This window comes from Catharus ustulatus, chromosome 11 (assembly GCF_009819885.2).
Source record: "Catharus ustulatus isolate bCatUst1 chromosome 11, bCatUst1.pri.v2, whole genome shotgun sequence".
NCBI classification, from domain to species: Eukaryota; Metazoa; Chordata; class Aves; order Passeriformes; family Turdidae; genus Catharus; species Catharus ustulatus.
The window spans coordinates 2,420,533-2,442,765 of NC_046231.1; the positions used below are offsets into that span (position 1 = coordinate 2,420,533).

Consider the following 22,233-nt stretch of genomic DNA (forward strand, 5'->3'; position numbering starts at 1 on the left):
GATTGCCAGCATTATTTGCTCAGGGAAACAGAAGGCCTCAGTAACCAAGATACATTTAGATCATATTCCCACAAATTCCCACAAGAGAAATTATTTTCTCTAATTCCTGCTGTAAAAGTTCTGTTCCTCTCTGATCCTCATGACTGCAGCACAAGGACCAAGTTCCTGGCAACCTGCAAGACACCCTCTTTAGCTCTGTGAGGTGAAAAAGAGCCTTTGGCTTTGTTTGGAGGCAGGGGACTGAAGTTCTGTAAGGGTGACTGTCCCCACTGGGCTGCAGTGACAGCAGCAGAGAGGGCTTTGCACAGTCAGGCAGATTTGGGCTGGTCAAGCACCACTCACATAATCAGTGTAAAAGGCTGCAGAACAGCAGTGGGGCAGATTGAGGAACTCTCCCTCTGTATTTCCAGGATTTGGCAAATTTTCTAATGAAGCAGTCATCTGAATACTTGGGTCATTAGAATGGGTCAGCTGTTACATATGCAAATAACTGAATTAGCTTCAAAGAGGGATGTCTTTGAAAAAATGATCCTAGTATAAAAAAAAAATTAATGACAAAATATCAAGTTTTCATGGTTTTACCTAGAGGTAATGCTGATGGCAGCAATTCTGGGAAAAGACAAGTTTGGGTTTATGTGACAAACAAATCTTCACAAATTACTGAGGCTCTTTAGTGAGCAAAGGGTGATCCACTGAAAGGAGTCATGCAATATACAGAAAAAAACTGGGGCCATTCCAGTGATTTAATAAGGACAATGCCAAGTACAAACAGAGGTAAACTTTGGGAAAAACTGTAAAAGTGAAGCCTTCTGCAAATAGCTAATCCAGATGATTAATCAAGAAAATCACTAAGATAGACATCATCCCTAGTAACATACTTAGTGAATTCAAAAAGAAAGACGTGCTCATCATAGACAAAGGTATTTAGATTGCTTTTAGGGAGAATTAAGAGACCTGGACCATTCAGAAAAGTGAATAAAAAACTATTTTGCTGACAAAATAACTAAAATTGGTCAGAAGAATTTTACCTAAATCCCTGGTCACGGGTCAGATACTTGGGAATGTCTTTCTCTGTCCAGATCAAGGAACCCAAGTTCCTCTCTGGTTTTCCCCCTGATACCAAGTGTCTCCTTTGGACTCTGCTAGAGTATTCTTCCCTAAATGAGGCTCATAAAACAAAATAACACTTCCCAAACATCAAAAAGTAAATTTGTAATGGAGATGGCAGCTGAGCACCAAATGGCTCAGTGTAAACATCTCATATGTTTCCGATGAACTCTGTGCTTGAAAATACCACACTGATTAGGGAGTTCATCATTTGGCATGCCATCAGAAGCATTTCTTTCATTCTTATTAGGAATTAAGAGTAGAATATATACTATTGATAGGGTTGGAAAGTGTTGCCTGTATTTAGACATTACAGTAATCTCCCTTTCACAACCCCTGAAGTAGGTAAGCATTTTGGATATTTATAAACTGGTTCATTAGTGCTCCCTTCCCTCCCATGTCAAGTTACACAAAGAATGAACAGGAGCACGAAGTTCACTGAGGGCCAAGGTATTATTGATCATAATCATAACATTCCAGTGACAGCTGCTTACATTCACTGCTGCACTAAATATTAATGAGGGTTAACTCTAAGATATTGCCATTATTATAGAACAAAATTGGAGATCACATTTCTGTGTAAATTCCACCTTTTTATCCTGTAAATATCAGTGCATATTAAATATTTGAATTTTCACTGTATTAAAGGATCTAAAGTTCAATGGTAATTAGTGCAATCAGGTGCCAAATGATTTAATTCCCAGGAGAATAGTATTATAGAAGGAACTATGGCAAAACTTCAAGGACTGAATCTATAGTATAATTAGTATAAACCTCACATTTTTAGCATAATATAGTACTTACATAATCTGTTCTGTGGATTTTGCAAAGCACTACCTATAAAAAAAAATTGAAGCACCTTAATATGGCAAAAGTAAGAGTTAAATTATCTTAGAATGTTGATGTTAATGTTTGACAGAAAACAGAAATTACTTTAGGAAAAAGCCTAGTTAGTTGAGTAGATATTTCTGCAGCACAATCCAGAAATCAAAATTATTTAAATCTAGGTGGTGTCTAATGTTCCCTAGTATTTACTCTAATCTCATTTTCCTCCTACCAGAATGATTTCTGTTTCACAGGTGTGATACTGAACCCACTATCAGTGAGAGGTGATACCTCAGAAATGAGAGCATACATATCTGTCATCAAAGTAAAATAACTAAGCTGTACACAACAATTAGCAGCCATCAATTCAAAATCTAATTTGACATTCTTGATTCTGGAAAACCTGACAAATAGTTGGGATTTCACTCCCATGAACAGCACTAAGGGATCACTGAGAAAACATAGTTAAGACCAGGCATATAGGGAATTATGTCTTCCTGGAGATCATTTGATTGCAAAGGTAAATTCACTGATCCCTAGTGTTTATGTCTTATTAAAAACAAAACTCTCCATAGGTAATATTTTAATTAAAGCAATATAATTTCCTTGAATACACAATTTCCTCTCTGTCCCTCAGTCTGTTCAGCCTGGCCTCAGGCACCAGGAGCAGTTTTGTGAGCACCAGCACTGATGGAACCCTTGTTCCCCACAGATTTGTGTGTCTTCATTGACAGAAAAACTGAGCAGGTCCGGCTGAAGCTTTTCTAGCAGTTGAGACATTTTGAAAGTCATTTTGTCTTGCAAATTCTTGCACACAGTCTGGCATGACAGCCCCTCCCTGATCAGAGGCATTTGCTGGACTTTGTCACCCAGGTGCCAACTCCATCGAAGCTGCTAAGAGTGCAATTGTTGCTGAGATCCCTCCTGTTCCTGTCTGATCCTGACCACTGGGTTCAACAGGTGTGAGAGGCAGGAAAACACATCTGGACCTATACACTTGTCCAAGTCTTTTCTCCACATAAAATAAATGTGTGGCCATGCCTGCGGTGACGCAGCCGGGAGAGCAGCTCGGTGAGTGCAGACACTGCAGCTGCTGTCAGTGCTGTAACTGGAAACACAAAACCGCCTCTTCCCTCTGCCCCACTCCCACCTTACCCAGTGTCCTTCAGCCTCGTGGGGGCTGCTCCCTGCGGGAATCAATGCAGCACCTCTGAATCTTCTCGCTGCAAAGCGCTTTGGAGTTCAAAGCCTCAAAGGGAGAATCATCACAGCAACACGATAACAATGCCCTGATAAAGGTTATCTTCATCATTTCATATTGCTGGCACTCATTTTTCTAACCTTTCTCCAGAGAAGTTTATGTGATATGATGTTAAGTAATCACCTAATGTAAATGACACTGCAACATGCACATAGCCAGGGCACCACTGGCTTCTCCCCAGCTAAGGAAACTGTGCTGGGCTGATTAGTACTTCAAACAAACAAGCCTGGACATGTTAGATCTGTCAAGAGCTGCATTTTCTATGTTTCACACAAGGTTCACAGAACCACAGAATATGCTGAGCTGGGAGGGACCCATAGGAACCAGTCCAACTCCTGGCCCTGCACAGGCACCCCAACAATCCCACCCTGTGCCTGTGAGTGCCGAACTCTTCTTGAGCTCTGGCAACCTCAGGGTTGTGCCCATTCCCTAGGGAGCCTGTTTAGTGCCCCAGCACCCTCTGGGGGAAGAACTTTGTTCTGAGATCCAACCTAAACCTCCCCTGGCACAGCCCCAGCCATTTCCTGGTCCTGTCCCTGGTCAGGAGAGTGAAGAGATCAGAGCTGCCCCTTTGTGTGATGGTGAAGACCCCAATGAGGTCAGACCTCAGTCTCTTCTCCAGGCTGTTCTTCATTGAGGGCTTCCCCTGCAGACCCTTCCCCATCCTCATGGCCTCCTCTGGACACTCTCCAGTGGTTTCATGCCTCTCTTATGCCCAGAGCTGCCCCAGCAGTGGAGGTGAGGCTGCCCCAGCCCAGAGCAGAGCAATTCCCTTCCTGGCTGGGCTGGCAGTGCAGGGCAGGTGCCCCACCACAGGGATGTCCCTCCTGGCTCCAGGGCACTGCTGGCTCAGATCCCACTGACCAGGAGCCCCAGGGCCCTTCCTGCAGCTGCTCTGCAGCCTCTCACTGCCCATCCACCCCCACAGCCAGGGGTGTCCTGTCCCAGGGGCAGAATCCAGCACTGGCCTCTGTTAAACTTCACATGGCTGGGGATTGTTCATCTCTCTCATTTGTCTGGGTCTCCTTGCAGGGCCTCTCTGCCCTCAAAGCAGTCAACTCCTGATTTAGTGTCATCAGCCAACTTCCTCAGTGTTCCTCTGAGTCCTGGGTCCAAATGATGAATGAAGACATTGGAAGCACAGGGCTGAGGATGGAGCCCTGCAGAGCCCAGCTGGGGACAGGCCCCAGTCTGATATCACCCCAGTCACTGTCACCCTTTGTGCCTGACCTGTGAGCCAGCTGCTCACCCATTCCACAATGTGTTTATCCACTGTGGTCTGGACATTTTGTCCAGAAGGATCCTGGGAGAGATGGTCTCAAAACTTTGTTGAAGTCCAAAAAGATTCCATCAAGTGGTTTCCCTTGATCAGCCAGGTGGGTTACCCTGCTGCAGGAGATCAGGTTTGACAAGCAGGGCTTTCCCTTCCTGGAGCTGTGCTGGCTGTGACTGATGACTGGCAGACCCTCAACACCTCCCAGAATAATCTTTTCCATGATTTTACCAGGCACTGAAGTGACACTGACAGTCCTGTAGCCTCTGGGGTCTCCTTCTTGCGCTTCTTGAAAATCAGGATGCCATTCACCAGCTTCCAGTCAGCTGGGACCTCCCCAGATTCCCAAGACTGCTCAAAAATCACGAAGAAAGGTTTTGCAATGACATCAACAGCTCTTTGACAATTCTTGGATGAATCCCATCAGGCCCCATAGATTTGTAGGGATCCAGCTGGAGCAGTAGATCTCACACAATTTCAGGATCAACTGGGAGTTGATCATTGTCACAGACATGGTCCTCCAGCTCAGGGCACTGAGCTCCCTTGGTCTCTGATCCATGTTGAAGACAGAGGTAAAGAACACAATAAACACCTCTGCCTTGTCCATGTCCCTGTTTGGGAGGTGACCATCCTCATCCTGGAACAAGACAGTGTTATTTCTGCACTTCCTTTTGCCATCAATATATTTGAAAAAACTCTTTATTTTCCCCCACATTTCTAGCAACTTCCAGTCCATCTGAGCTTTGGCTGCAAAGATTTTCTCCCCATGGTGGAGGGCAGCATCTCTGTATTCTTCCCATGGTACCTGAACTTGCTTCCACTGGGTGTATACCTTCCTCTTTTACTTAATTTCCAAGCGGAGATTCCTGATCAGCCCAGCCACCCTTCTACCCCACCTGCTTGACCTCTGATGTTTGGGAACTGCTGCTCCAGTGCCTTTAGGAGGCGATGTTTAAAAAGTGGTAGCACTGATGGACCCAGCACCTGCCGCAGCATTTTCCCTGGGGATTTAACTCAGTAGTTCCCTGAGCAGCCTGAAGTCTGCTCTACTTCAAAAAGTATAGTTTCTAAACTCCTATCTGTTTGATTGACAATTTAATATCTTTTTGGATCTTTTATTCCCCATGAAAAAAGCCCACCACTTCAAATGAAGAATGCTGTATTTTTAATCAAATGTCAGGTTTGAGCACCTCAGCTCCAGTCCTTTGGTGGAAAGCACTTGGCAATACAGGGCATGTCAAAATGAGTAAAGCAGTAACAGCCAAGTAGAGAAAGAGAGCTCCCAAATACGTTCTCCTGCTCCAAGGTTATCCCTTATGTTGAAGATTAGATGTTCATTTGCCTTGGCTGATGTCAGGGAGTGCTGCCTTGACTTGGAGAAGAACTACCATCTCCTCAAAGTGCAGACTATGCTATATTTGAGGCTGAAATCTTGAACAAAACTATACCTTTTGTATATTGCTATACTTAAATAAAACAGGTATTTTCCACCTCAACCGAGTCTCACAGTAAAAATCACTCATTCTCCTCCCAGAAAAGGTTTATGTAAATCTTAATTACTGCATCACAATTCCAATATTTACTGACATGCTGTAAATCCGTTGTGTACAAAGCAGACTAGGATCCAATAATACAGACACGTTGTTTAATTATATGTTTATTAGAGCAGTAAAACTAATAATCCCCAGTAAAATCTTTGAAAATTATCCTGTCATGATAGAATAATCACTGTCCTTTCAGCACAGGATAAAAGCACAGCAAACAGACATTGCTGTGTCACAAAGCTGTAGCAGGCACAGCCACACGGCTCCAAGTCCAATTCATTCTGTCAGCCTTACACAATCAATGGATTTAAAAACATGCAATGGAATAATGAAAGCAATGGAATAATTCAACTTTCAGTGCCTATATCAATTATTTCATTTCACTGGCTCTCACTCACAGGGAATGGATTCTAAAAGCTCATTTTAACCACACAGCTCTGATCCAAAGCCAGAAAGAGTTAGGGGGTCTTCCCTTTGGACCAGCCATCTGTGAACCAGGCCAATCCTGACAAGCCTCTCTGGGGCAGTTCAGCAGGGTTCTGGCAAGTTGCTTTTGGTATGTTCAGAGTACGTTTCTGTTCAGTCAGGCAGCATAAGGGCATTTTGCTTTTTACGTGCTTACTGTGCCCTCTTGGTTACATGTCCCATAATTCCTGAGGATGCAGGCTGGTCATGTAACAGAGAAAATGTATATTTATCACCAGCTTTCCCTACAAATTAATTCTGATGGGGAGAAGAACACTTGTTACAATGTGGAGACAAAGCATCAGTGTCTCTTTATCCGCCTGTGGGTTAAGAAGCTGTTCTTGAGCTTGTGGGCTGTGGCTGTTGCCAGGACGACTGCGGTGCAGCCGTGCCCAAGGTCCGTGATCACGCACCACAAGCTGTAATTTACCCACGGGTTCCTCATTGATGAGAGCAGAGAAGCAGCAGGATGGCTGCTGCACCGTGTCCCACATGATACCAGCGCTGTGAGCGTGTGTGAGTGGCTGTCACCACCTGCTCTGGGTGCATCTGAAACCCAGTACTTGGTAAATGCTTTATCAGAGGAAAGTGTAACCTCTGAGCCTGGGAAAGGAAATTAAGGAAAACCCTACCACCTTGTAATTGCCTCAAATGAAACGCAACTGTCCACATTATAAACTTTGGAGGACTTCCTCGGATTTGGTGCACACCTGTAACGAGAGCTAAATGTGAGAGTCCTGGGATACTGAGCACAAAATAGCACAGTCTTGGGCTCTGCATTTTGTCACTCCATCACCTGGCAAAGAATAGGGCAGTAATTAGGTAACCACGTAAGTAACCATGCAGAGCCAGCACTACTTCATGTAGTGTGTTTTACCACTTGGGAGATGAGCTAACAACAAAAGTTCTTTGCTCTGTAAATGATCTGTATAGTGCTTTTCACTTTCTGAGAACACCTTCAGGACCACTGACTGACCTTAAAGTGCCCAACTTCTCAGGAGGAGCACTCCAACAGCACAGCCTTCCCTACTGCCAGCAGTGCACAGAGTTAATTTGGCCAGCAGAGTCTTACATTCCTGTAAATATTCCTAACATATAAAACTATTGGGGTGCTTCTCTAAAGCTGATGTGTTGTAATCCTATGAGCAAGCAAAAGTAAATGAGGAGTCACTAAAGGTTAATAAGGGATGAGGAGAGAGGTCTGTGCCATGGGCCAAGGTAGGACAGAAGGATGTGGGGGCAAACCAGGCAAGAGGGAGAAAAGAGCACCTGAACACTCAGATTACTGGAGCAGCTGTTTGGGCAGCAGTCCCTGTTGGCAGAACTCAGAAAGACGCCCTGGTGTTTCTGAATTTGAGTTTTAAAATCTTCACAGCACTTGCAGTGCACAATGGTGTCATGTTGTCCCTGCAATGACACTGAGACATCAGAAGAAGCCCCTGCTTGTCTTGTTTTGTGTATCCAGCCTTCCCAGACATGCCCCCTGTGTTTGGGGTTTGTCAGCGCCGAGCAGCCGTGTCTGCATTACTGCTGATAACAAGCATTAGTGAGGTGAGAATTGAAACACAGCTATAGAAGGGAGCTACAAAATGCATGTTAAATAATAATTTTCTTGTAATCCAGTACTTCCATTGCTCTGAGACGTCACCAAGACATTTGTAGCTACAGGTTCCCACTCCGATTTTCTTGTGGCCATCGACCAACCAGTCTCATTACTTGAACAGTGTTTCACACTCAACAGTGTATAACTCTTTAAATTTTTTCTGCTTCCTCCTTGTTTTATCATGCATTTTGTGCATAACTATTTTACTTTACTGCAATAAACTCCATTATCCTTAAGGCACAATCTATAATGAACAAACAAAAAATGTTATTTTGTTCAGAATGTGTTATGAACAGCTTAGTATCAATTTTAAGGAAGTGTGACTAGCTTCCTAATGGCTTCTTATTTCAGTTATTTCTAGCTGCAACTAAGCCAGACAAATGCTTTAAAATCATTCCTATTAAAGCACTTGAGAGGTTTTTAGCAATGCTTAGATGTGCCATCAGTAAGACATTTTAAATAACACACCTAAAAATAGAACTGTTTCTAGAGATCATACAGGAAATGTGCCATAAGGGAAATATGCTTATGATAAAAGAGATTTCCTATACATATTCTTAGCTTCATAATGCCACTTGAGAATCCCATTTTAGAGAAAGGAAATCTATGTACCTTAACCCTTATTTATGTTCTTTAAAATCAAACTGCCTTCCAAGCTGCTCGTGTCTGAATGCTCCAGTTATGTCTTAAAGGCTCGGCACTTTGGGAAAACTTCTGCCTTGCAGGACCCTGAGTTCAGATTTAGGTTTTGAGTATTATTTTCCATGCTTGGAGTCACAGTGGAGTCCAACATATCTGAAGTCAAGAAACTAGCCCAAATTTTCCTGCAGTAATTCACATCTCCCAAGCTTCAACACATAACTTTGATCAATCTATTCATTCCCTGATTTCAGCTTCATGAGGGAGCTCTCCAAATTCCATGGAACTCTGTGGGACTGCTGAGCATGAAAGAAATGCCAGAGCAGCAGGTGAGGTGCACATGAACATCCCACTGAAAGCCTTTCTCCTGCTTTTCCTTCCTGCAATCCCTGCCTTTTTCCCAAGAAACACATTGACAGTATGAGCATTGCAATCAGCTCTTAATACAGATATTCAAATCTGAGGAATGGCTCCTGTTCTCTATTTTCATTTCAATTAGGTCTGTTACAGAGGCATCCCTTTACTCACTCTTACATTTCCCTGTCATCACTGGAGCTGAGCAACTTCCACAAAAACAGGCAAGTCCTTTGGGCTCCATGCTTTATTTGGATGTTGGTTTTCATAGTATGGCAGAACCAAATTCAAAAGACACATTTAATTTTTTAGGTAGACTGAGTATTTGACAGTGTTTGAGTTGTTGTGGTGTGCCCAGGAAACACCTCCCTGAGCAATGACTGGTAAATGCACTATTAGTAAATGAAGGTCTGTGTTCCCTGCATCCCCCCACAGCACACGGGTGACCCATGGTGGTGTCTGAGTCTGCCACACATTGTCCACAAGGCTTCAAAGCACAACCCTCACAGGAGAATTTGCAGCTGCCCAAGGGTGTGGTCAAGAGTTAGACATCATCCAGCTCACTTAGCAGGTCCTTTGTTTTCCTCATAACAGTACCTATAAATAAGAAAAAAAAAAAATTATTAGTATAAAAGGAACTAGAGAATGTCTTATATGTCTCATAACTGTAGGAGTGGCTCTTAGAAAGAATGAACTAGAATGAACTTCTCCCTCTGCTACCTGGCAAGACAACTGCTGCTGATGAATTTTGGCATAGATAGTATTAATGACAGCTATTTATGTGGAAACGCAAAAGCCCAGTCTTCACTTATCTTTTGAGAAAATGGTAGAGATTTCTGTCCTATTCCTGAAGGAAAAACAAAAGAGTCTATAAATTCACTTAGTTGTGTGTATTCAGCTTTCTATATATTACTGTGTAGTTTTAATTTTTAGCACATTGTGTCATTCCTATTTATCAACAGCCTGACTTCCCTTCTAACATGTTACATTTTAAAGTCCATTCAAGAGTATGATACACAATGCAGTGTGACACAAAGCACAATACATTCATATATTCCATAAAATCTTTACAAGCCCCTTGTCTGTCAGTCAAAAATCACAAACTGTAATGCAAGTGCCTCCTCACTTCCCATCACCTTGGACCTAGCCAAAAAGGAAGGAGTTAATTCTAGTACAGAAGAGCTAGGTCCACTAATTTAATTCTTTTCTTATTGTCTGATTTCTCTGAAATCAGTTTAAAGAGCAGGTACTTTGTTATAGAAATTGAATCACAGTTTCACTTTGGAAAGGCAACTCCTGTCAATATAACAGATATGAAAGGGGTTGTGAAAATTGATACCTGCTTGGGTACCTATAGGGTGATACTTATCTCTCTTGGGTCAACTGCAAAAGTACAATTTTGTACAAAAAGTACAAAAATACAAACTGAATTCAAAAGTACAAGTGTTATAAATGATGTCATAAAGGCTGGACCAGGAGTGATTAGAAATAAAAGAGATGAAATGGAGTAGACCCCAAAAATGTGAGATTTATATTCATTATTATACAGGTAAAAATTGTGTATATAGAAATTTGCATTTGAAGGGATGTATGTTAGGTACTAAGTCAATAATTCAGGGAGAAGAGAGGAAGCAGTGAATCACTCAAAAGATCAGAGACAGCAGAGACCAAAAGATCTGTTGGGCTGCATTTTTGACTGATGGAAGCATTTGCATTTTCCAGGAAAACAAAACAAAACAAAAAAAACCCAAAACAAAACAAAACCCTCAAAACAAAGAAACAAAACAGAAAAGAAAAATTTGATAAACATACCAAAAACCACAAAAAAACCCAAAACACCACCAAAAAAAACACAAACAGAAAAAAATTCCTCACACAAAGAACCAAAAGCATAGGTCATAATGAGAATTGAGTTTTTAAACTTATCCTAAACAACAAAGGATTTTCACTTCTCTGGAGAATGGAGCTCGATGGTACAAAAAGCAGATTTTTTTATTGGGTGGGGTTGAGATTCTCCATTCTCTCATCCTCAGTTTCTCCCATTGCTCTGCAGCCCTCACTCCTTCCCCATGGAGCCTCTCTGACAAAGAAGCTCCCTGACAACAGCAAGAGAAAGAGAATTCTGAGAAAAAGGAAATTTGACATAAATATAAAAGTATTAGGGTAAAAGGGATTTGGGGGCAAGATAATGTTTTGGTATCATAGTGACAGGACATGGCAAGCTCCAAAACTGTGTCAAAAGAAAAGGATGAAGAGGGGTTGCTAAAGAGAGTTCAGGGAACTAAGAGCCACCAAGGAAAATTCATCTCCCAGGACAAAATCTCAAACTTCCAAAGGCATGCAAATTTCCAAAACTAGGCATCTATATTTGTTTCAGTCTCCTGTGAAATTAAAAAACCTATTTACTGATAGAGATAATTCTTTAAATGCAGTTTTTATGGTAAGTTAAATATTCAAGGCATTTTAGAAGAAAACGACATTGGGGTTTCCTCCACAGGTAACGTGGGTGCACCTGGCCAGGGGAAAGGAATGAATAAGTGACTCTGAAGGGTTTTTTTCTTGGACCTTTCCTTTCAGACATGAAAGCATCTGTGGTAAAACTATCACTAACAAAACCCAGATGATCAAAGAGCTTGCAGTAAGTCTGAAATGTCCCAAATAAAAACAGATTACTTAAATTGCAAATCCCTGAACACAGTGAAGTGTCTCCACAGTTTGGTGAATTACCCAACTAAATGGAGGAAATATAACAAAGTTGGCTTAAATAGCTATTCAATAACTGCCACCAGCAAACCTTCAAAGGGAACTAATTTTTAAAATGTCTTGATTAAAAACAAATATAAAGTATTCCTGCAGAGCAATTACAGGGTTCTTTATGTCTGGCATGCCTTCACTAATGAGGAAAGATACTGGAGTTAATTTTTATGAAGGTTCTTGTCATCTAATATTATTAAACTGGACTGGCTTTCAAGGGGCTCATAAGCAATTTGTTGACACTGTATTAAAAGGTTCATGTACTGAATTATAAGGAGTATAAAATTTTGGAACAGAGGCACAGAGAATATTTTTGGTTTCCATAATTGTTTACCATGCAAAGTACATACTTAGTGATACTCATTTGTACATTACCAAATTATCCTGGAAAGAATATTGATCCCTTGTAATAAATGAAACAGCAGCAAAACCACAAGGACTGAGCAAGTGCATTTGATTGTCCTCCTTGGTAAGAAGGACATCAAAGAACACTTACAAGTCTATGCTTATGACATTCAAAAGAGTTTACTTTGTTCAAATAAGGGACAACGGCTTTAGTAATTATTTTTCTAAATTAGTTTTTTAAATATTTATTATCAGTGGTATGAACACATGCTAGTATGCTGAAATAAAAGAACTGTTCCTGGATTTAGTTCTGAAATACTGACAAAATAAAAGACGAAATGCAAATAATTAGATATTCTCAGCACAGACTGCACTGTAATGATTTAGACATATAAAGAAGCAGCCACATGGTGTGAGAGCCATTTCTGAAATTCTGTTCTCTCCTGTTTCTGAATTTGACGTGCAATTGATAAAAAGGTTCAACTTCCTTTGTTAGTGAGGTCTTTGTTATCCCAGCACCCAAGAAGCATTTGAACAGCAGCACATTGCATTTCCTTCCAGAGAAATACCCCTGGGAGATGAGGGCAGCTGACACACTGCATCCCTCAGGAGCACACAGAAAAGGAAAATCCAGCAGTGGGGCTGCACTTTGGTTATCACAGAATCAAGAGGGTGCTGTTTAATTCACAGGCATGCAGTGAGAGGCATTGCTCAGATTCTCTCCTGCCCAGCTGATTGCAGATGGGTTTGGGATGTCTCACCCACCTGCAAACTCCCTCCCTCTGGGATCTGCCCCACACAGGCTTTGCATTGCACCCAGCAAAGCTCAGGAATGCTACAAGAGCCAGAACCAGGACAGTTGTGTACAAAATTTTGTTATTAAAGCTTTGTGCAAATACACAAACATAGAACAACCATAATGTACATACAGCTTTCTCATTTTTTTAAACTGTTTTAAAACCAGCTGGTTTTCCTCAGCTGTATATTGTCCTTTTATTCTGCTCTCATCTTGCATATATTTTGATTACTTTTTTTGTAATTAGTTCTGTGCCCTTGATTAATATTTTAATTTTTTCCCTATCTGACTCTTTTTCTTCCTCCCCCATAAAAAGAGGTTTGCAGTGTAATTAATTTTCAATGGTAGGAAAAAACCCAACTGAATGGAATTCTATGAGGTTTTTCATTTTGGGTGCTTTTTTTTTTTTCACTAGAGGATCAGTTACTAAGCCTTACTGCCTTGATATTGTCACTTGAACTTATGACCTATAAGCAAAGTGGTTGCCTTGCAAACAGCACATTTGGACCATTTTAAACAAAAATTGACATGATCAGCAAACACATCCAGCTGAAATGAAAACAGTCTGAAAAGCATTTGTTATGGAAGGAGCAATTTCAGACAGCAGGGGTCAGGAGAGAGGGTGCTGGGAAGGTTCCTGTAAATAGAAAAAAATAAATATATAAATAAATATAAATATAAAATCTCTGTTAGGTCCATTTAGTGAAGTCCTGTATCCAACTGCTCCTGGGGGAAAATTCACACACTAAAGTAAAGGTCTGACATGCAGGCTACTTTCAAAAATGAAAATAGTGGTTTTCAAAGAATGTGATTAAAAAGCAAAGCTAAGTTTGATAGGAAAGGTCTACACTGCAAAGCATCCACACAAGCCCAGTATCCAAACTACAGCACTGTCACATAAACATCTGCATAAACATCTGGCAACCTGCTGCAGAGAGCCCAGAGGAGGCTCCAGGATGAGCAGAGCATGGAGCAGCTCTGCTGGCAGGAAAGGCTGGCACAGCTGGGATTGTTCACCTGCACAGGAGAAGCTTTGGGCTGAGCTCAGGGTGGCCTTGCAGGGCCTGAAGGAGCTGCAGGAAAGATGGAGAGAGACAATTGGCAAGGGCTGGAGGGACAGGAGCCAGGGAATGGCTCCAGTGCCAGAGGGCAGGAATGGATGGGATCTTGGGCAGGAATTGTTCCCTGTCAGGGTGGGCAGGGCTGGCACAGGGTGCCCAGAGCAGCTGTGGCTGCCCCTGGATCCCTGGCAGTGCCCAAGGCCAGGCTGGACACTGGGACAGTGAGAGGTGTCCCTGCCATGGCAGGGGTGGGATGGGATGGGTTTAATTCCTTTCCCAGGCGATTCTGTGATTCTGTATCAGGGCACCTGTTTTATAAAGATGTTGGGAAGGAGAGCCATAATCAGATGATGTTTAAACCCTTTCTGATGACTTGATAGGCAATAAAAATTGTTCAGGAGAGACACTAAGAACTGATTAAATAGAAAGGTGCCAGATGCAGCACTAAGGGTATGAGAGAATAAGGAGTTTAAACATTTGGATAAGCATTTTAAGTCTCCCCACACACACTTCTCCATCAAAACATTCTGCAGCATGACTCCCCACAATTTAGCCTATAGATCAACCTCAAAGCAAATTGGCTCACAGTGTGCTAAAAAAGAAATGGAAATTACTTTCTTCCCTGCTCTAGAAGTGATAAAATTTACCCATAATATGAATCAATCGACTGATTCCAAATCTCTTAGGCAGACACTTCTACTGATAGGATAAGAATGAACGTTTCTATTTAAGGAATGATTTTATAACCTGTTATCAAAATTACAATTTATTTTCCTTTTCTAAGCAAACAAACAGCACTCTGAGAGATATTTTGTAGGAGGCTGGCAAAGAACTCTGATTTGTTAAGGTAGGAGAGACCAAGGTAGGTGAGAGCTGTGGGAAGGTGAAATGAGCAGCATCAGCCCCAGGGAGTGACCGCAGGGCGATGCTCCCTGGGCAAGTTCTGTACTGGCCCTGCTCCCCAGCCTGCAACCCTACAGGGCAAACATCTCAGTAAAATACAGGTGGGGGGAACAAGCTTCTTGATGCCACAGAAAATGCAGAGAGCTGTAGCTCAGATAGAAAACTCCAGGCCTGCTTTGCTCTGATTTTCCTGCAAGCCAATAGCCCAAAGAAAACATTCCCAGGAGTGACAAAGCACACAGCCACTGGGTGCACCTGAGAACAAAACCTTGTTTGGAGCATCTGTTTACCAAGTCAAAGGGGATTTAGACTCCAAACTTATGTGGTTTTCCAAAATGGTGTTTTCAGGATCTTCTTACAAGAGAAGGGCTGTGTCCATTTGTGCACAGAGCACCTGAGAATTTACATCCTGGGCCAAGGCAGACTAACCTTGTGTCCAAGGAGCTGAGTTTGTCTTCATTCTGTACAGGGGAACTGGGCCACAGGAAAGTGAAATCACTTCTTCCTTCCAAGGAGAGGACCCAGAGCTGTGAAAAGCTCTACTGAATCCTTCACTTCAAATTTTATCTGCAGAAGTTTTTTCAAATCCCTTGGATAGCAAATGCATTTTCCCCTACATTACTAGTTTTTCTTTACACTAGAGAACTTCCAAACAATTTAGTGTCTCAATTAGAGCTCAAGCTGTAACCTAGGTGAAATATTTCCCAGGGCATGATGCCAAACCTGAGTGCCAGCAGCACCTGTGGCTCTCAGCCAGGACACCCCAGCCAGCCACCCTGCAGCCATGGACACTTTATAGAGTGGGAGAGTTCTGGAGAGCCTCGAGGGAGATGGAAACAGAGAGCCTTGGGCAGGATTTTGGAAGGTAGAAAAGCACTGCAAAAGTTGTTAATGTTCTAAACACAAAATTCCCCCTGAACTGTGCACAATGCCCAGCCCTACTCAGCCAGTCCAAATAGCAACATTTTCTCTCCCTCAGCTGCACAGCCCAGAGGAGTGGGAGAATTAAACCACAAACAGAGCTCCTGAGCCTTGACAGAAGTATAAAAGCAAGATGTGAAAACGATCAGGAATGCATTTTCCATGCTGCCAGAGTCAATTTATGTGTGGTAAATCTAAAGGCACCCTACAAACTTCTGCAAAGGAATTGGGGAGTGGGTCACAGGGCCATAAATTATGAGTCTTTTCCCTGCACCCTCAAAACTGAGCTGATTTTGAAAGCATTCCACGTATACTTTCTCTGCTATTTCTAAAATAATTTTATTTTTTTCCTAAGATGCTACATGGTGATACACAGGCTAAGTTTTGAAATTTAATCTGAAAAGTGCTTGAATCTGCACTAGATATATTTACAAAGAAAAATCTTATGCCTGCCAAGATTTGTAACACTGCAAGATGAAAAACTCCTGGGTATTTTAAAGAATAAATGATTGTATACTTGATACCCCAGAAGAATCAGCTTCTGCTGCAAAGCAAACTGAAGCCAGAGGAAAGACTTCTGCTACCTTTTGTGGGCTTCATGCCAGCTGTTGTACGACTGCAGCATTTGATGCCAACATATAGATGGAACAGAAATCATTAACCAGCCTTAAATCATTTTGTTGGCTATATTTAATGTTTTATTTTAATTTTAACACAGTCTCTGGCATTTTATTTCCCATTTAAGAGTAGTATATTCTTACCTTTCTTCCACAGGCTATTTCAAAGAGCTTTCAACTGATTGTTTCTGTATTGTATGTTGTATTACTGGCACTGATTTTATCAAATCAGACTTCTTTAGGAAAGGTTGGTTTTAATTTCAAGTAGAATGCAAATCAAGATAGATATTGGACTGCAGAACTCTCAAAAGGTTTCACAGTGGTCATGAAAGGTGCCAGGTTGGTAAAAACTGGGAAAATATATTTTGTACTTATCTGCATAAGAGATGCAGCTGACAAAGGAAATTTCAACACTTTCCCATGCCATAAAGCACCTGCCACTCAAACCAGCCCCTTCAGAGCTGGGGCACCTCAAGTCTCTTCTGCCCCATCAAAACTGCATCTCCTGTCACTAGGACTATGCATAGTTTGAAAAACAAAGAATATTAAACTTCCATCCTCTAACACTGATTTGAATTGGTGCCCACTTAGAATCATTTTGAAAAACAATGCCAAGGCACTGGGAGCCACATCTCCCAGAAATACTTGCATAATGAGATCTTCATTTGGATATGCACAGTCAGTGTTGAATGCCATGACTCTTTTTACAGTAGCATTGATAAATTAACTCAGAGGCATTACAAATTTGATTTGGGGAGCAATTAATTTACACCTTCTGAGGCAATTTAGGTTGCCCAGTTTTTATCTTTCCTGTGTGGAGGAGGGAACCTGGTCTCTCTCAGGTGAGCAGGGGCTGTGAGGGCATTGCAGAATACAGCAGGTACCCTCAGCAGATGGCAAGGCACTGACAGCTTTAGATGCTCAAAATTAAATGAATCAAGACACCACTTGTTCCAAGTGAGTGGGTGTTTAATCACATTCGCCCTTTCTGTTGTGGAGAGATAATGTTGATTTTGGTAATAAAAAAACATGAGAATTGTGCAAAGGATGGAAATGTGTTTTAAATTCAGAACAAAAGGTCAATTTTCTACTCATAATCAACTCTTCTATTCTCCTATCAAATCATATTTGAAATAAAAGTGTTTTTAAAGCTAGGAAAATCTGGCAGTTTCCACAGTGAAAGTAAAGAAGTTGTTACAAGGCTGTGTGCAACTGGTCCTTTCTGTTACTCAGAAATACTGTACAGATAATCATCTCTGATCTTAAACCTTTAGGCTTTCCAATTCTTGTGCCAAAATTCATATAAAAACATTGACAATTACTACATTAATTGTCACAGCAAATATCAGGGCACAGATTTCTACACATCTATTTCATTAATCTCATGTTAGTAACAGATATTTGAACATTATTCCTTCATATTTTAGCTTGCATGATAGGCAGAATATGAACCTAAAGTCTGAATAAACAGTTTTAAATCCAAAATGAAAAAATCATTATTTCCTTTTCTCCTTGTGCTTGCATACATGGAAAATTGAGCTATCTTCATAGAAGTATTTGGCCTAATTTAGGGCCTTGGACAGTCCTCAAAGGGAGTGGTTGCACGATCAGGAGCACAGCAGACTACTCACTGTTACTCAGACTTCTCTTAGTTGGGTTTTCCTCAAGAAAAGCAATTCTGTTTAATGACATAAATTGACACGAACTGCTACTTGAGCATGACATCAACTATTCTGCTCAATGGCAACATTTGGTCAGTACTGAGAAGCAAAGTGCTGTTTTACCAGGTGTGGTTTAGGCATGAAACACTCATCTTTTGGCTTTTATCCCAAAAAGAGTAAAAAAAATACAAGACAAAAAAAAATTAAATGCAGCAAATATTTTATAAATTTAGTTGATATTTAATTTTGCCTTTTTAGATTTATCTGCCATGAATTCTTCCTAGAAGTGTAAACATTCAAAGCTGTACAGAATAAATTACTTTTCCTTTAAGGGAGATAATGGGATCCACTGTGCTGTCCCAATTAAGAGAATTCTCACGTACTAATTTTATGCCGTCTAATTAAGGCTCATTTATGGCTCTAGGAGGCTGGCCTGGACTTGTGGTGAATACAAAGACTTTGAACCTCCAAGGCTGGAGATGCTCACCCTGCTAGGCCATAGGCAGCCTCAGGATCTCCCTGGTGTGTCATTGCAGCAGCAGCTGTGCTGCAGTGGGGCAGATGCAGGCCAGATGTGCAGCTCCGCCTCCTGAGGCTGTCCTGCACCAGCTGCCCAGCCCAGCCTGCCTCCCTGGCTCTGCAGGCTGAGCCCAGCTCAGCAGCACTGGCTCTGCAGGCTGAGCCCAGCTCAGCAGCACTGGCACTGCAGGCTGAGCCCAGCTCAGCAGCAAGCACTGGCTCTGCCTTTCTGACAGCTCCAGAGTAAAACCCAACTGAGCCCTTTGAGGTGGGGTCTGGAGGGAGGGCAACAACCTCTTACAAAGCCCCTGGGGACAAAAAGGGTCACTCTTTGCCAGGGACACTTCCTAGAAACTACAGTAATTTCATGACTATAAGGCGCACCCTTTTCACTAAAATATTTCCCCAAACCCGGAAGTGCACCTTATAGTCCGGTGCGCCTTATATAATGGACAAAGTTGCGAAACTTGCAAACCCAGAAGTGTGAGCCACAATGGGGGGGTGGTGCCGTGGGAGCACCGAACTGTGAGGTGGGGCTGGCCCCCAACCAGCAGCAGCCGCACAGGGAGAGAGGGAGCAGGCAGCGCCGTGCCACCCCAAGACGCGGATGGTCCTGAGCCACGGACGCCCCAAGCCCCGCCTCGCCAACTAGGGGTGGACGAGACTGCTGGGCCCCGTGCATGGGGAGGGCACTTGGGGCTGTGTTTAAAGGCTACACCAATCTGTGAAAAATGTTTGCAAATTGAGCACCTGCCAGTAAACTCCATGATGGCGGGATTCCGTTACTAATTCGTTACTTTATTGCACGTGGCAGGGATCTTCGCGGCAAAAAAAAGTGCGCCTTATAGTTCGGTGCGTCTTATATAATGTACAGAGTTGCGAAATTTGCTGACTCACGGAGGTGCGCCTTATAGTCCAGTGAGCCATATGGTCGTGAAATTACTGTAATCAATTTGTGATAAAAGACTATGAACAAATGCAATGTGCTCAGAAAAAAGAGCAAACCCCAGCAACCTGTTTGCTGACACTTCAGTGTGATGTTCTCAACACTGCACACTGCTGAGGCACTGCCCCAAAGAGCCCATCTGCTTGGCACTGAGCATAGGAACAGCTATTGAGTACATGTCTGTGCTGCAGACAAGGACAGATGCTGAAGCAAACCTTCCAAGGGCTTCACTGCTTTGGAAATGTGTCCCAGGGTGCCAGGTAACTGCAGCCACAGTGCCCTTGGCAGAACAGAAGGGAACGTTTTCAAAAGGATGAACTGTTCCTGAGCAAACTCTCCTATGTACTCAGGCACAAATAAGTACTGATTCAAAATCAGCCACAAAAGTCTTCAGCCTCAAACTCTTTTCACCTAGTGGGCAAATTGATGGGAGCCAAAACAGTGTCAGTGAGCACAGTTTAGAGCTCTCCCTGTGGAAGCAGCAGCACTGAGTGTTATTGCTAGAGGACATGTGCATACATTTGTTGAGGGTATACAGGCATCCACATCTGATGTCAGAGAGCCACAGAGCACCCACCCATTCCCATGGAACTGTTTAACCTTGCCAGCAGCAGCAAATGCATTTCCTGCTCTGTGCTGTGCTCAGAGAGCCCTCAGAGCACAGAACACCCACTTCCCCAGCCCCTGCAGGTCCTCAGCTCTCCTGTGCCCCTGCAGCTGCCACCAGAGGTGTCATTACTGAGTGTCTGACCAGCCTCCTGCTCCCACAAAAGTCATTACCTCCTGAGGACAATCATTTCAGCAAAGAGCAGAAAATACTATAGGACTAGAAAAAGAAAAATGAGAGCTGGTAGGCTTACAAAGATTAGATGGGTTTGTTAGGCTGGGAACAAAATCAGGTTTCTTGTTAGGAAAGGTGGAAAGAAGAGGCACATTTCCAGCCTTAATTTTAGCCCCTTCTGGAAAGGCTGTAATGGGTTTGGAGGAAAATGCTCTCCTTCTCATCAAGTTTTGTACTGCTTCAATTGAAATTCCATTGCCTAGTCTGGAAGAATGCTACAGAGACCTAATTCATTAAATTTTATTTTATGTTATAAATAAATAATATTATGAAATAGGAGCAAAATGCAAATTTAAATATCTATGTTTACAGTGCACATACAAGAATTCGTGGGCAGAGATGGAGAAACTGTCAAAGCACAGCTCACACAGATGCAATGGTCTTGCTGTGACACTTCCTGCATTTTTCAAGCATGATAGCAGGGAAGGAAAGGCAGCCCAGGGAGAGAAAACACCACCTATTACAGCTACACTTCCAATAAGAATTAAACACAACAAAAACCTAAGTATCATCCTGGAACAGTGAATTTTCTCTTTCTCCACTTTGTATAACATTAAAACTGCATCAGAATCATGTGATTATAAACCTTGGTTTTGCTGCAGGAGATTCAAAGGGTAGCTTGCCTTCCAGCACTCTTGTTACCCAGGAATATGTTTTTGGTAGTGCTGACTCTAAGTCTCTACTTCGAAAAAAAATGTAATTCCACTACTAAAAGATGGCCCATGACTGTTGTTGGTGCTGTGCTTTGTGATACTGTGAATCCAAAGGTTCATGCCTTGTAATATTCCCCTTCCTTCTTCCTTGAATATATGGAAAGCCTACTGAAAATACCTAAATTGGCTGCCTAAAGAGAGACAAAGGGAGCCCTCACAAAAAACAACAATAAAATTCAGCACAACTCACAGGTAACTCTGTTGGTATCTTCTGTCTTTGAGAGCAGTACAGAAATATCCAAAGGCAAAGAAGTGATACACCTCCAGTCTATAAATAACCAACATAGATTTTTCTCTAAATCTCCATGCCTGTGCTGGAACTTTTGTGTTCCAGATATTCTCTTTTCAGATTTTAAACCTGCTGGAGCAGATCTTTCCTTGGTGCCCCATGGTACTGCTAAAGGCATGACCTCCAGTGATTCTGTGTGAGGAGATCCAGCAGAAGGTGAGGATGTGATTTGGTGAGGGCAGGTAGCAATCACAGTTTTTGAGTGTCTTTGCTGCAGGAGAATTTGCATGTTACAAAATAATTGACTGGATTCTCCAAAACATCTTATTGACTTTCAAGTCAATGGTACTTGTGGTCTTAAACTGCTTAAGTGTTTTCAGAAATCCAGCACTAGTCTGTAAATCGGATTTGTTCTGTCCAGTTTGCCCAAGAGGTAGCACTTTCAAGTTTTCTTCCAAGTCCCAAAATCAGCAGTCATCTCAAGTAGCTCTTTCTTAGAGACAGAAAGAGAAAACTGTCTGAATTAAGAAACCTGTAGTACTCAAAACTCTGAGGCTTCTGTTTCAGGTATGACATGTGACTACTTTAAATGTTCTTGTTAAAAATAAATATTAAAAACAATTGTTTGTGAAATGGAGAAGCAATTAAATAGCTACGTTTCAGTTCAAAGCTTTCCCTTGCCAACAGAAAAACCAAAACTAAATAGGAGAGAGAGAAATATTCCCATCTTGGCTCTGAACCTTTATGATTTTATGATTCTGTAATGACCACTGTGCCAACGACAGCATGATGCAACAACCCAGACAAAAGCTGCCCCCCTGCCCTGGTGGCCTCCAGACACTTGAAGCAAAACTGC

At 42.2% G+C, this 22,233-nt stretch overlaps 1 protein-coding gene across 4 annotated transcripts in view; it reads left to right on the forward strand.

Moving 5' to 3' along the window:
* The window catches only part of KCTD15 (potassium channel tetramerization domain containing 15), a 259,607-nt gene that overhangs the window by 84,530 nt on the left and 152,844 nt on the right, over positions 1-22,233 (forward strand). The gene's annotated exons all lie outside the window — the stretch shown is intronic.